The 16,204-nt window shown below is 48.6% G+C and overlaps 2 long non-coding RNA genes across 8 annotated transcripts in view; one reads left to right on the top strand and one right to left on the bottom strand.

The window, feature by feature from the left end:
* Positions 1-5,142: 5,142 nt before the first annotated feature.
* Positions 5,143-15,946, bottom strand: LOC127949566 (uncharacterized). 7 transcript variants are annotated; one of them, XR_008152317.1, is made up of 4 exons: positions 15,377-15,946; positions 14,884-15,118; positions 14,078-14,676; positions 5,143-6,635 (listed from the first exon to the last, which is right to left on the bottom strand). It is a non-coding gene; the product is annotated as an uncharacterized LOC127949566 (long non-coding RNA). The 7 variants fall into 7 exon arrangements; XR_008152318.1 differs by having other exon boundaries at positions 5,143-6,632; XR_008152314.1 differs by lacking the exons at positions 14,078-14,676; positions 14,884-15,118 and adding an exon at positions 6,843-7,077 and having other exon boundaries at positions 15,377-15,935.
* LOC127949569 (uncharacterized) overlaps positions 8,051-16,204 on the top strand; it is a 31,289-nt gene continuing 23,135 nt past the window's right edge. The window contains exon 1 of the long non-coding RNA XR_008152324.1: positions 8,051-8,594. This is a non-coding gene — a long non-coding RNA (uncharacterized LOC127949569). The remainder of the gene's footprint in view (positions 8,595-16,204) is intronic.

Below are 16,204 nucleotides of genomic sequence, written 5' to 3'. Positions count from 1 at the left end.
GTTACACTCAAGGCGTTCCCCAGGGAACACTGCTTCAGCGCGAATAAGTTCCACACGCCATTTGTCACACTGTGACATACCCCCCCGCCAAACCGTTCTAGTCCCGAGAACGGTCTCCAGACACCCAGTCTCCAAACCTAGCTGGAGGCTGACCTCGATTCTCACGCTGGGACCGTCGAGGTGGGGAAATGGGTGCTTCAGGTCGTAGCCCTAGGCCCAGGCCTCCTGGAATCACCGCCCATCCTACCAGCGGGGGCATCCCGGACGTTTCAACCGGTGGATTCTCTACAACACGTTTTGGGTAGTTTGGGCAAGGGCGGATCAAATTTCGATGTAACACCCGTTCGGGGCCCGCCTTTCCTTCTGGCCGCAATGCATATACGGGTTGGTCTGGGTGTGGCTGTCGCAAAACGACAAACGGCTGAGCCTCCCACCGGTCACTCAATTTTCCCTTCCCTTGTCGGCGATTATCCCGCACCAGCACCCTCTCCCCTGGTAGTAACGGTGCCTCTCGAGCCGTCCGGTCATACAACCTCTTGTTCTTCAACGCTGCTCGGTTAATCCGGCCCGAGACTCGTTCGTATGCCGACTGGAGGCGTTGATGATGTCCCGTCACCCAATCTGTCAAACTACCTCCCTCTTCCCCTGCAGTGGTCCCCAGAAGCATATCCATCGGAAGTCTCACATGTCTGCCGAACATCAGGTAGGTGGGGGCGTAACCAGTGGTACTGTGTACACTGTTGTTATAGGCCTGTACCATCGCCGGGAGTCTGTCGACCCAATGGCCTTGCTGTTCCTCCTCTAAGGTTCCTAATAAACTCAGCAAGGTCTGATTAAACCTCTCACACCCCCCGTTCCCTTGGGGGTGATAGGGAGTCGTATGGGTCTTCTTGCATCCGTACAGTTGGCACAGCTCATGGATCACCCTGGACTCAAAGTTGGTTCCTTGGTCTGAGTGGAAAATTTCAGGGCATCCAAATGGTTGGATCACATACCTCCAAAGGGCGTTGGCAGTCGTAATGGCGGTTTGGTCCACAGTTGGGATGGCCCAAGCATACTTAGTAAACAGATCGGTTACCACAAGGATGTTCTGGATCCGATCCACTGGCCGTCCCAAAGTCAGATAATCCATGGCCACCATATGTAGCGGTGCCTTGGCCTGCATCGGAACCAGCGGTGCCCATACGTCCTTCTTGGTCTTAAACAACGTGCAGCGTGGGCACCTCTGAAGGTAAGTCCTCGTGGCACCCTCCATTCCGGGCCAGTAGAAGTGTCGCCTCACCAGTGCCAATGTCCTCTCCTGCCCCTGATGTCCCATCTTGGTGTGATATGCCTCCAATAAAGCCTGACAACGCCCTTCAGGGACCACGATTTGACAGACCTCATCGCCCCGACCTGGGTCCTGGAGGGCCCTACAGAGCACACCTTCCTTCAAATAGAGTCTCCCCCTCTGTCCCAGCAGGCCCCGCACAATCCGAGTCTGAGTCCGGCGTTCCACACCCTCAGGCCAGGCCTTCTGTTCTAGCCACGTTCGAACCAACGCTACATCTCCGTCTTCGCCCTGCCACCGCCTCCATCGCTGTGGGTCCCACCCCCAACAAGGGGGGGGTTCCTCCGATACTTGCCCTGGTGCCTCTACAACTCCCACCATCAGTCCCTCATCGGACCCCGCTTCTGGTGCTGGTACCTGACCTGCCGATCCTTCGCCGGGTAACCTTGATAGTACATCGGCATTAGTGTGTTCTCTTCCTGGCCGGTACTGGAGCTGATAATCAAAATTGGCCAGTTGGGCCACCCAGCGTTGTTCCACCGCCCCCAGTTTAGCAGTCTGCAAATGAACCAACGGGTTATTGTCCGTGACGACCCGTACCTTGGCTCCCCACAAGTAATCCTTGAACTTTTCACACAACGCCCACTTCACTGCCAGTAACTCAAGCTTAAAAGAACTGTAATTGGCGTCGTTCTTCTCCGTTGGATGTAAACTTCGGCTTGCGTAGGCGATTACCTTTTCCTCTCCCTGTTGCTTCTGGGCCAAGACAGCCCCCAAGCCCAGGTGGCTAGCATCGGTATACAGGATGAAGGGTTGTGTGAAGTCAGCGTAGGCTAGGATCGGGGCCTGTAGTAGTTCCTGCTTGAGTTTCTGGAAGGCAGCTTCACAGGCCGGATCCCATTGGATCGAAGGGGACCCTCGGCCACGAACTCGTCCCATAACTCCCAGCAACTGGTTGATCGGCCTAGCGATTTTAGAGAAATCCTTAATGAATCGCCTATAGTAACCCACGAAGCCCAGGAATGAACGAACCTGGCGCACCGTCTTGGGCGCAGCCCACTCCTGCACTGCCACCACCTTCTCGGGATCAACTGAAATCCCCGCTGCACTCACCACATGCCCCAAGAATTTAACTTCTTTGCGGAAGAGCTGGCACTTGTCTGGCTGGAGCTTCAACCCATATCGCTCTAGGGAACGGAAGACTTGCTCTAGGTGCTCGAGATGGGACTTGAAATCTGGGGAGTAGACAATGACGTCGTCTAGATAGACGAGGGTGGAATCCATCAGTTGGTTGCCTAAACAACGCTGCATCAGCCGTTGGAACGTGGCTGGGGCGTTGCAAAGGCCAAACGGCATCCGGTCCCATTCATATAGGCCAAAGGGGGTAGTGAATGCAGTCTTCTCCCGGTCATGCTCGTCCATCTGCACCTGCCAGTAACCGCTGGCCAAGTCAAGGGTGGAATACCAGGTGGCTTGTGTGAGGCTCGTGAGAGAGTCTTCAACTCGAGGCAACGGGAAAGCATCCCTTTTGGTGACTTGATTCAGCCTGCGGTAATCCACACAAAACCTCCAGGAACCAGTTTTCTTTCGAACCAGTACTATCGGGGCAGCCCAAGGGCTACTGCTCTCTCGAATAATCCCCTTGTCAAGCATCCCTCGCAAAAGGGTGCGGACCTCTGAATACAAGGTCGGGGGCACGGGTCGATAGCGCTCTCGGCTGGGTGCAGCATCCCCAGTTGGGATTTGATGTCGCACCACATCCGTGCGGCCGTAATCCTCATCGTGAGTGGAAAACAAGTGCTGCCATTCCATCAAGAACTCTTGGAGTTGTCCCAATTGCTCTTCTCCTAGTCCTTCACCCCGTAAAGACTCCCCCATCAGGTGGGTAGGCAACCCTCCTCCTATCTCTCCCGCCCCCGAACCTGCTCGTGTCAGGGCCACCTCTACCACTGTCGGGCCTACCCGATTGAAGTTGACTTCACCCTGTTCACGAACCTGCTGGGGCCTCACTGAGGTCACCCGGGCCAAACGCTGGTGACGATACAAGTGAACAGGGAAAGGATTCATGTTCCTGACTCGCACTGAGACCCGGCCCCCCTGAACAGTCGCCAATCCTCGAGCAACTTCCACCTTGGGACCATCTTCATGGGGTTCCACCATGACCCAATCTTCCGGACTATAAAGTCGAGGAGGCAACCTGACCCCGACCAAAGCCTCACTCTGAGCTGGAATGGACAAGGCGTAACGGCAGGCTACTCTTCCCGTGCTTTCCCGATCCCCCTGTTGTTCGGCCAGACATACTCGACGGCAGTCGGCCCTGATGCGGTCCCACTCCTGCCCGGCTGATGTTGCAGCTGTTCGAGCCGGTCTACTTCGGAACAGCTCCTCCCAACAGTCCGAAATGACGTTCATCCCAATCAGGGCACGATGAGACCCCAGGCATGTGTCTCGTACGACCACCACTCCTTTCTGTGGCACCACTACTCCCTGAATCTTTAGATCAGTCACAAGGTATCCCACATACGGGATGTCAAGACCATTCGCCCCACGTAGCGTCAACCAGGGGGCTTCCGCAGGTGGACGACCTTCGGTGCCAAACAACTCATGGGCCAAGCTTTCGGTGAATAGGGTCACTTGGGAGCCTGTATCCAAGAGGCACTGCACTTTCTGGTCATTGACCTGAACCACCACCACTGGGCAACAGCCCACCAGGCGGCTCCTAGAAGTTGTAGGCAGAGAGGGGTCTGATAAGGGGGTCCCGACCACTTGACCCACAGTGGCCGGAAACTCTAAAAACCCCCTTGCGATGCACGTCGAGCAGGACACTGACGGAAGTAATGTCCCGGCTCTCCACAGCCGTTGCAGATGGGACGCCCACGCTCATCCCACTGAAATCGCGAGCCAGAAGGTCGGGATGGACGGCGGTCGGGAGGACGGTTCCCATCAGAGTAAGCCCGCTCCCGCGGTAAAGAGGACAACTGGAGGCGCTCTCGCCGAAGCTCCTCCATAAAAGATTTAGATAGGTCAGACATTTGTTCCCGCACATCTCTCTTCAACTCTTCCCGGAGGGCCTGCTTCCAGTCAGATGTCGTAGTAGTCGAAGGGGTGCTAACAACATTCGTGGCTAGGCAGCTGGGAGGATCTACATTCTCCATGTGGTCACACTCAAGGGCCAGTGCTTCTTGTCGAAGCTCTTCAAAGGTCAGGTTCGGGGTTCGTCGAAATTGCACCCGCAGACTCTGACGCACAGGGCCTTCCCGCAGCCCCACTAAAAACTGATCTCGTAGTAAAACCTCTTCGCCCCCCAGGCCATGATCCTGTCTCCCTGTAAGTCTAGAAAACTGTTCCCGTAATTGTAGGGTAAATGCCCGAACAGATTGCCGAGGGCCTTGCCGAGAATTGAAAAATTGCGTCCTCAGAACAGCTACCGGGGTGGTGTCTCCATATTGTCCCGTGAGGAAGTCAAAAATGGCCTGGACAGTCGCTCGAGTTGCTGCCGGTGCTGCCTGAACTTCTCTCCTCGCTTCCCCTTCCAAAGAGTTTAAAACAAACTGAACCTGCTGCGGGGCACTCAGACCTTGGAGCCCTGCCAGGTACTCCACCAGTACCTTCCACATCGACAAGCTCATTTCGGATCCCGGGCCTCCATACTTCGGAGCCCACGGAGCCCCCATAAAGATTGGCACGACGGGTTGCCGTGCCCCAAGCACTTCCTCTTCTGCCATCTCGACCTCTGGTCGCTCAACTCGAGGTAGTACCCTGCCGACTACGCCAATCTGTCACAGGTCAGGGGGGCCAAGCTGGACTGCGCCCTCCCCTAAACCAGGACCGCCTCGAGGAGCGTATCAGAGGGAAGAGTCGGAGACAGAGAATAAATTTAACAAGTTTTATTTTGAAGTAAAAACAAATTGGGAATCCTAAACTAAAATCTTCTTTGTTACCCTCAGGGCTTGAAGGTAAACAATGCAGCGACCGGGGACTCTCCCGCCCTCTTCCTCTGTGCGGGCCCCGCAATAGATGGACAGATGGGTGGTCAAGTAGGTATTTCACAGGTGGGAATACAATCGGCAAGCCCGCAGTCTGGTAAGTCTCCTCTGGTAATTAAATACTTCCAAACTCCCTTCCCTTCTTCACAGATGCAGAATTTGGGACGGATGGATATCGGTCAGGTCCGTACACGGCAGATACACAGCCTTGAGGTGGGGATGTGTTTGGCAAGTGAGGGGTCCGGTAAGTCTCCTCCGGTAAGTATGTAATTCCAGCCTTCCTTCCTTCTTCCACAGGTACGGAATTTGAGGCGAATGATATCAGTCAAGTACGTATACGGCAGGTGCACGGTCTTACAGTAAGGTGGCTTCTCCTGACACCGTCAGAGTGGATATTCCAGACAAAGCGTGCCCCTCTCACGTTCGTGACAAAGGACAGTCACCTCTCTCAGCACAGGTGGGCCACAAGGATGCAACAAGCTCTAAGTCAACAGGCTGTGCAGGGTTTCTACTGAAACAGACAGAATGGATGCTTCAGACAAAGTATACAGTTCACATGCGTTGGAAGGAACGAACACTTCTCACAATACGGATGAATAGCAGGGATACAGCAGACTCGAAGTCAACAGGCTGAATGGGGCTTCCTCATACAGATGAGTAGCAGGGATACAGCAGGCTCGAAGTCAACAGGCTGAATGGGGCTTCTTCTGAGACAGACAGAATGGATGTTTCAGGCAAGTATACAGTTCACATGCATTGGAAGGAGCGAACACTTCTCACCATACAGTTGAATGGCAGGGATACAGCAGACTCGAAGTCAACAGGCTGAATGGGGCTTCTTCTGAGACAGACAGAATGGATGTTTCAGGCAAGTATACAGTTCACATGCATTGGAAGGAACGAATACTTCTCACAATACAGGCGAATAGCAGGGATACAGCAGACTCGAAGCCAACAGGCTGAATGGGGCTTCTTCTGAGACGGACAGAATGGATGTTTCAGGCAAGTATACAGTTCACAGGCAGTGGAAGGAACGAACACTTCTCTCCATACAGTTGAATGGCAGGGATACAGCAGACTCGAAGTCAACAGGCTGAATATGGGCTTCTTCTGAGACAGACAGAATGGATGTTTCAGGCAAGTATACAGTTCACATGCATTGGAAGGAACGAACACTTCTCACAATACAGACGAATAGCAGGGATACAGCAGACTCGAAGTCAACAGGCTGAATGGGGCTTCTTCTGAGACGGACAGAATGGATGTTTCAGGCAAGTATACAGTTCACATGCAGTGGAAGGAACGAACACTTCTCACCATACAGTTGAATGGCAGGGATACAGCAGACTCGAAGTCAACAGGCTGAATATGGGCTTCTTCTGAGACAGACAGAATGGATGTTTCAAGCAAGTATACAGTTCACATGTATTGGAAGGAGCGAACACTTCTCACCATACAGTTGAATGGCAGGGCTACAGCAGACTCGAAGTCAACAGGCCGAATGGGGCTTCTTCTGAGACAGACAGAATGGATGTTTCAGGCAAGTATACAATTCACATGTATTGGAAGGAGCGAACACCTCTCACCATACAGTTGAATGGCAGGGATACAGCAGACTCGAAGTCAACAGGCTGAATGGGGCTTCTTCTGAGACAGACAGAATGGATGTTTCAGGCAAGTATACAATTCACATGTATTGGAAGGAGCGAACACCTCTCACCATACAGTTGAATGGCAGGGATACAGCAGACTCGAAGTCAACAGGTTGCACAGAGCTTTTCTGAGGCAGATAGTAAATATTTCAACAGGGCATCTCTTCTCCTATTAGCACAACAGAGGGGTTAATTCACATCCCAGATGATAAATCCTCAACATCCAGACAGTTGGAACAAATCAGTGTCGCAGGACTCTTACTATTGACAGTCAGCCCTCATGACACATAGAGAGTGCATGGCAAACAGGAATGTAGCTTACACACACACACGACAATTCCACTTCAAACATATATTGTGGGGGAAAACATCAATTTTAGCCACTGCAAACTCACTTCACGACGTGCAATTTAAAGCCAGCACTCACATTCGGGTTTCTGTCCGAAGGGAAGGGGGAGGGCGCAATCCTCACTGCCACTGAGGATGTTCTGAGATGTTTTTCTTCACAGTCACAGGCAGAGTTCACATCACCATTTATAGAGGAGGGAGAGGTAAGAGATCGGTAATGAATCAATACAATCCACTCAGTGATATTTATGATCGTGATCCAAACACTCCAAACCACATCCAATTCAGTGTCAAACGTGTGCAATTACAAGACTCAGTTCTCAGTTACTCAGCTCCTCTCCAATGCAAACAGGGTAATTCGCTCTCCTGCTGTTGTTCTCGAATCCCTCATCAAGCAACACTGTCCTCTTCATTCACCCGTCCTCCAGTAACTATTACCACCCAATAAAACGACTTTTCACAAGGGAGAAAAACCACACGCACCACCTCTCTCTCTTGCTTTTTATCCTCTCCACTGTTGATGAGGCCTCACGCAAACTCTGAGTAAATCCCCCACACCTGTTGCCAATCCATCATTTAGAGTTGTCACAGCAACAAACACACACACAGGCCTGGGAACAGAGTTACACTCAAAGCGTTCCCCCGGGAACACTGCTTCAGCGCGAATAAGTTCCACACGCCATTTGTCACACTGTGACAAGTATCTCCATCGCAAGCAAATAATAGCCTTTGCGGATTTGCTTTCAATTCAGTGCAGTTCCATAGCCTTGTTTTCAATGCTGCTGATGTAAAAAGCGGTTCACAACTCTGAGTGAACCGCTTCAGATCAAGGGGCAAGGAACTCGACCGGAAGTTGAAGTCGGGTGGGGGCTGCCATCTTTTAGCAGAACTTCACTTGCGTTAGCATTCCCATTGACTCCCATTCATTTTGGCGTCACTTTGACAGCGAATAACTTTACATCTGAGGCGTTTAAAGACTCTGTTTGTCCATTATTTATTTCTAAAGATACACAACAATGTATAAAGGGCTCCATTACCTTCTATGTTACATTATGGCCCCGTAGAAACAGTTTTTGTAAAAAATAGGCTAACGATTGCGTCATAACCACTCGTCTCTCTGTCGCATTACCGTACAGACAGGTGGAGAAGCTCGCAGGCAATTAACTTAATATGGCGTACTGGCGTTACATTTTAAAATACTATACAAAATAATTAATCAGAATACTTACTCCTGCTCACTCATGACAAAGAACTCCCCGCTCAAGCTCACCGTCTCTGCAAGATTAACGATGGCAGTTTGCACGCACAGCTACTAGAAGATTTACATCTGTCAGACAGGTTGCTGACGTCATCAAGCTTAGTTTGAGTCTGCGCGTCAGAAACGGAAGTGCTAAAAAACGCTAAAACTGGGCTTTATTTGTTTCAATTGAGTTCCAATGGGGTCGCTGTGTCCATTTCTTTTACTGTCTATGCTTCAGATGCTCAGCGCGTGCGGCAGGGAACTGAACGAATCATTCAGACTGATTCATGAACCAATTCACTCGTTTGCCAATTGGATTGATCAAGCCTTTGAACAGAATTGACTCAAAAGAATGAATCGTTCGTGAATGGGCATCGCTCATTGCCCACAGAAAAATAGACAGCGTGTTTGGAACAAACTGAAGCATTTATAACATTTATTGCATTAAGATAAAGTAACGAGAGGAGCGTCGCCCACAGTAACGAAGTAAAAGTACAGATTTTTCCCCAAAAATGTACTCAAGTAAGAGTATAAAGTACCCATCTTTAAATATACTCCGAAAAGTATAAGTTACCCCCAAAAATTACTCAAGTAAATGTAACAAAGTAAATGTAACTCATTACTACCCACCTCTGCAATTAGTATCCTCTGTCAGGGTATAACTGTGGTTGATTTTGAGTTGTACGGGGGGCGGCCTACGAACTCCGTCAAGAGTATTGAAGCTGACTTCTGCTGATGAAATTGCAAACTATTTTCTTCAAGTAAAATTATTATTATTAATTTAACTCATCTCTGACTCCTGGTCTTCATTGCCAAATATCTGGTCCTTGGGTTTTAACTGTTAATTCCCCTACACCCGACAAGTTAACTTAACTCAAACCGTTTGAGTAAACCAATTGCCTTGACTGTAAAACCCGACAAGTAAACTCCTTAAAAACCTGACAAGTTATGTTAACTCAAACCATTTGAGGAAACTGATTGCCTTAAACCATTTAAGTTGAAAAAACTAACAGTTACGAGTACTCTGAACTTAATTCAGTTGAGTTCACTGAAAGAAGCTATACAATTGCAATTAAGTAATTAAGTGATTAACTGAGTGATAATTGAGCATTAGTGATGAACAGCTGCTGTTAACAAACATAATTACTGAAGAAAAGAGAAACACAAGAACTACTACAACTGACTTCAGACACAGCCTTAAGCACTATTCGGACGGGACTAGTTTTCTAAACTACGTTTGAGTTTCGATTCTTACCACCTGACGTCTGTGATTTTCATGTACCAATTCGGACGGGACTAGTATCTCCGTGTTTATTACAGAGGTGGGAGGGTCTGATTTGTGCATCTGGGCATCACAGAGATCACGCGCTCTGTATGCGTGCATTTAATTCATTCAGAATGATTGCCTTAGTATTATTACACAATAAATACTAAATGGCTAGTATAACAAAACCATGTTAATGTGTGGTTGCTTTAGTTTAACTTGTTTTCCTTTTTTTTATTATTATTAAATGTAATTAAAACATTATGTAACTGAGTACATAAATGAACGTGAGTAATCTTACCTGATGCTGATATTACAATAGCCGGTATTAACAGTTTACGTGATCTTGCTCTTGATTTTATTATTTTATTTTATTATTTATTTGCCGCTAAGCAAATATATCAAACATCCGCGCGGTAAGAGCATCTACGGTAATTCACGTTGGCCAAAACACACAAGGAAACGCGTTGTGAAATAAAATATCACCGGCAATCACAGACATTCGCATTCTAACAGGATTAGTTTTCTCAGAGGATCACTGAGTTTGCTGAAAAACAGTAGGGAATTTGCTCTGGAATTATCACAGAGGTTGTGTGAGAAAAACACAGACGTGGCAGATTCGGACGGGATTAAAATCACCAAGTACGTCTGTGAAACGCAGATTTCTCTAACGACCCCCTGTAAACTAGTCCTGTCCGAATAGGGCTTAAGATGAAATCAACTGAAATAAAATACATGAAATCTCTCAAGATCTGATTAAACAACCCCACAAACAGCATCACCAGCTCCACTTATTAATAACCAGACTGACTTTATTTCTGTCAGACGTCTACAGAAGATCTTATTGAGAATGAACTAAGTTTTAGATGTTGATTTATTGTTTCATTTGAAGTAACCTTGTTAGAGATCAGTGTTTGCTTTAGTTGGGCTCTTGACTCTTGAACACTGGCTCTAATGTTAATCCAAGAAAATAAAAATGAAAATCACTCACTGCTCTTGACTGAATTACTTTGTAGTTTAAACAGTCAAACCAACAATTATTCAGACACCAGATATAATTGTTGATAAATATAGCAAAACTGTAATAATGTGAGAAATGTTGAAGGTGTCTGAATAAATGTAGGTTTGATTGTATATTTCACACGCACTGCAGATGGAGTATGTGAAACATTCCATATTTATTTTATCTGATGACGAGCAAATTAGTTAAACTTAAAGAGGTTAATCAACATACAGTATAATTCAAGAAACTAAGACTTCACTTTTTCAGTTGTTTAAAGATTGATATACATTTGTAATGTGTTTTGTGTAAATAAATTTGTTTAAATTTAACCTCTGATGCCTTTTGAATTAAAAACATTTTGTAAAATATAATAAAAATACTCCTGAGATTAAATATCTTTTGAACTATGAAAGTACAAACTATACCACCTGGGTCTTATAACTGCGGTCCTGAAACTTCAACCGTTGCTATATCACAAAAAACTAGGGTCCTATGACGGGTTCCTATAGCCAGGGTCCTAAAACAGCAGCCTCTGATTATGCAGGAACATACTATTGTTCAAAACACGCTGGGCTGAGTTTCCCAAAAGCTTCGTAAGTCTAAGAAGTTCATAAAAACGATCGTATGACTGATTTTAATATAAGGTCTGTTTCCCAAAAGCATCGTAACTTAAGTAGCACTTAAAAATCATTGCAAATCTACAGGTACTCAGGAGTAATCGTAAAGCACTAAATGAGGAGGCAACCTGACCCCGACCAAAGCCTCACTCTGAGCTGGAATGGACAAGGCGTAACGGCAGGCTACTCTTCCCGTGCTTTCCCGATCCCCCTGTTGTTCGGCCAGACATACTCGACGGCAGTCGGCCCTGATGCGGTCCCACTCCTGCCCGGCTGATGTTGCAGCTGTTCGAGCCGGTCTACTTCGGAACAGCTCCTCCCAACAGTCCGAAATGACGTTCATCCCAATCAGGGCACGATGAGACCCCAGGCATGTGTCTCGTACGACCACCACTCCTTTCTGTGGCACCACTACTCCCTGAATCTTTAGATCAGTCACAAGGTATCCCACATACGGGATGTCAAGACCATTCGCCCCACGTAGCGTCAACCAGGGGGCTTCCGCAGGTGGACGACCTTCGGTGCCAAACAACTCATGGGCCAAGCTTTCGGTGAATAGGGTCACTTGGGAGCCTGTATCCAAGAGGCACTGCACTTTCTGGTCATTGACCTGAACCACCACCACTGGGCAACAGCCCACCAGGCGGCTCCTAGAAGTTGTAGGCAGAGAGGGGTCTGATAAGGGGGTCCCGACCACTTGACCCACAGTGGCCGGAAACTCTAAAAACCCCCTTGCGATGCACGTCGAGCAGGACACTGACGGAAGTAATGTCCCGGCTCTCCACAGCCGTTGCAGATGGGACGCCCACGCTCATCCCACTGAAATCGCGAGCCAGAAGGTCGGGATGGACGGCGGTCGGGAGGACGGTTCCCATCAGAGTAAGCCCGCTCCCGCGGTAAAGAGGACAACTGGAGGCGCTCTCGCCGAAGCTCCTCCATAAAAGATTTAGATAGGTCAGACATTTGTTCCCGCACATCTCTCTTCAACTCTTCCCGGAGGGCCTGCTTCCAGTCAGATGTCGTAGTAGTCGAAGGGGTGCTAACAACATTCGTGGCTAGGCAGCTGGGAGGATCTACATTCTCCATGTGGTCACACTCAAGGGCCAGTGCTTCTTGTCGAAGCTCTTCAAAGGTCAGGTTCGGGGTTCGTCGAAATTGCACCCGCAGACTCTGACGCACAGGGCCTTCCCGCAGCCCCACTAAAAACTGATCTCGTAGTAAAACCTCTTCGCCCCCCAGGCCATGATCCTGTCTCCCTGTAAGTCTAGAAAACTGTTCCCGTAATTGTAGGGTAAATGCCCGAACAGATTGCCGAGGGCCTTGCCGAGAATTGAAAAATTGCGTCCTCAGAACAGCTACCGGGGTGGTGTCTCCATATTGTCCCGTGAGGAAGTCAAAAATGGCCTGGACAGTCGCTCGAGTTGCTGCCGGTGCTGCCTGAACTTCTCTCCTCGCTTCCCCTTCCAAAGAGTTTAAAACAAACTGAACCTGCTGCGGGGCACTCAGACCTTGGAGCCCTGCCAGGTACTCCACCTGTACCTTCCACATCGACAAGCTCATTTCGGATCCCGGGCCTCCATACTTCGGAGCCCACGGAGCCCCCATAAAGATTGGCACGACGGGTTGCCGTGCCCCAAGCACTTCCTCTTCTGCCATCTCGACCTCTGGTCGCTCAACTCGAGGTAGTACCCTGCCGACTACGCCAATCTGTCACAGGTCAGGGGGGCCAAGCTGGACTGCGCCCTCCCCTAAACCAGGACCGCCTCGAGGAGCGTATCAGAGGGAAGAGTCGGAGACAGAGAATAAATTTAACAAGTTTTATTTTGAAGTAAAAACAAATTGGGAATCCTAAACTAAAATCTTCTTTGTTACCCTCAGGGCTTGAAGGTAAACAATGCAGCGACCGGGGACTCTCCCGCCCTCTTCCTCTGTGCGGGCCCCGCAATAGATGGACAGATGGGTGGTCAAGTAGGTATTTCACAGGTGGGAATACAATCGGCAAGCCCGCAGTCTGGTAAGTCTCCTCTGGTAATTAAATACTTCCAAACTCCCTTCCCTTCTTCACAGATGCAGAATTTGGGACGGATGGATATCGGTCAGGTCCGTACACGGCAGATACACAGCCTTGAGGTGGGGATGTGTTTGGCAAGTGAGGGGTCCGGTAAGTCTCCTCCGGTAAGTATGTAATTCCAGCCTTCCTTCCTTCTTCCACAGGTACGGAATTTGAGGCGAATGATATCAGTCAAGTACGTATACGGCAGGTGCACGGTCTTACAGTAAGGTGGCTTCTCCTGACACCGTCAGAGTGGATATTCCAGACAAAGCGTGCCCCTCTCACGTTCGTGACAAAGGACAGTCACCTCTCTCAGCACAGGTGGGCCACAAGGATGCAACAAGCTCTAAGTCAACAGGCTGTGCAGGGTTTCTACTGAAACAGACAGAATGGATGCTTCAGACAAAGTATACAGTTCACATGCGTTGGAAGGAACGAACACTTCTCACAATACGGATGAATAGCAGGGATACAGCAGACTCGAAGTCAACAGGCTGAATGGGGCTTCCTCATACAGATGAGTAGCAGGGATACAGCAGGCTCGAAGTCAACAGGCTGAATGGGGCTTCTTCTGAGACAGACAGAATGGATGTTTCAGGCAAGTATACAGTTCACATGCATTGGAAGGAGCGAACACTTCTCACCATACAGTTGAATGGCAGGGATACAGCAGACTCGAAGTCAACAGGCTGAATGGGGCTTCTTCTGAGACAGACAGAATGGATGTTTCAGGCAAGTATACAGTTCACATGCATTGGAAGGAACGAATACTTCTCACAATACAGGCGAATAGCAGGGATACAGCAGACTCGAAGCCAACAGGCTGAATGGGGCTTCTTCTGAGACGGACAGAATGGATGTTTCAGGCAAGTATACAGTTCACAGGCAGTGGAAGGAACGAACACTTCTCTCCATACAGTTGAATGGCAGGGATACAGCAGACTCGAAGTCAACAGGCTGAATATGGGCTTCTTCTGAGACAGACAGAATGGATGTTTCAGGCAAGTATACAGTTCACATGCATTGGAAGGAACGAACACTTCTCACAATACAGACGAATAGCAGGGATACAGCAGACTCGAAGTCAACAGGCTGAATGGGGCTTCTTCTGAGACGGACAGAATGGATGTTTCAGGCAAGTATACAGTTCACATGCAGTGGAAGGAACGAACACTTCTCACCATACAGTTGAATGGCAGGGATACAGCAGACTCGAAGTCAACAGGCTGAATATGGGCTTCTTCTGAGACAGACAGAATGGATGTTTCAAGCAAGTATACAGTTCACATGTATTGGAAGGAGCGAACACTTCTCACCATACAGTTGAATGGCAGGGCTACAGCAGACTCGAAGTCAACAGGCCGAATGGGGCTTCTTCTGAGACAGACAGAATGGATGTTTCAGGCAAGTATACAATTCACATGTATTGGAAGGAGCGAACACCTCTCACCATACAGTTGAATGGCAGGGATACAGCAGACTCGAAGTCAACAGGCTGAATGGGGCTTCTTCTGAGACAGACAGAATGGATGTTTCAGGCAAGTATACAATTCACATGTATTGGAAGGAGCGAACACCTCTCACCATACAGTTGAATGGCAGGGATACAGCAGACTCGAAGTCAACAGGTTGCACAGAGCTTTTCTGAAGCAGATAGTAAATATTTCAACAGGGCATCTCTTCTCCTATTAGCACAACAGAGGGGTTAATTCACATCCCAGATGATAAATCCTCAACATCCAGACAGTTGGAACAAATCAGTGTCGCAGGACTCTTACTATTGACAGTCAGCCCTCATGACACATAGAGAGTGCATGGCAAACAGGAATGTAGCTTACACACACACACGACAATTCCACTTCAAACATATATTGTGGGGGAAAACATCAATTTTAGCCACTGCAAACTCACTTCACGACGTGCAATTTAAAGCCAGCACTCACATTCGGGTTTCTGTCCGAAGGGAAGGGGGAGGGCGCAATCCTCACTGCCACTGAGGATGTTCTGAGATGTTTTTCTTCACAGTCACAGGCAGAGTTCACATCACCATTTATAGAGGAGGGAGAGGTAAGAGATCGGTAATGAATCAATACAATCCACTCAGTGATATTTATGATCGTGATCCAAACACTCCAAACCACATCCAATTCAGTGTCAAACGTGTGCAATTACAAGACTCAGTTCTCAGTTACTCAGCTCCTCTCCAATGCAAACAGGGTAATTCGCTCTCCTGCTGTTGTTCTCGAATCCCTCATCAAGCAACACTGTCCTCTTCATTCACCCGTCCTCCAGTAACTATTACCACCCAATAAAACGACTTTTCACAAGGGAGAAAAACCACACGCACCACCTCTCTCTCTTGCTTTTTATCCTCTCCACTGTTGATGAGGCCTCACGCAAACTCTGAGTAAATCCCCCACACCTGTTGCCAATCCATCATTTGGGGTTGTCACAGCAACAAACACACACACAGGCCTGGGAACAGAGTTACACTCAAAGCGTTCCCCCGGGAACACTGCTTCAGCGCGAATAAGTTCCACACGCCATTTGTCACACTGTGACAAGTATCTCCATCGCAAGCAAATAATAGCCTTTGCGGATTTGCTTTCAATTCAGTGCAGTTCCATAGCCTTGTTTTCAATGCTGCTGATGTAAAAAGCGGTTCACAACTCTGAGTGAACCGCTTCAGATCAAGGGGCAAGGAACTCGACCGGAAGTTGAAGTCGGGTGGGGGCTGCCATCTTTTAGCAGAACTTCACTTGCGTTAGCAT

The sequence above is a fragment of the Carassius gibelio genome, chromosome B1 (genome assembly GCF_023724105.1).
Source record: "Carassius gibelio isolate Cgi1373 ecotype wild population from Czech Republic chromosome B1, carGib1.2-hapl.c, whole genome shotgun sequence".
NCBI lineage: Eukaryota > Metazoa > Chordata > Actinopteri > Cypriniformes > Cyprinidae > Carassius > Carassius gibelio.
Note: the sequence above shows the minus strand (reverse complement) of the source record. Positions and strands in the feature narration are given on the sequence as shown.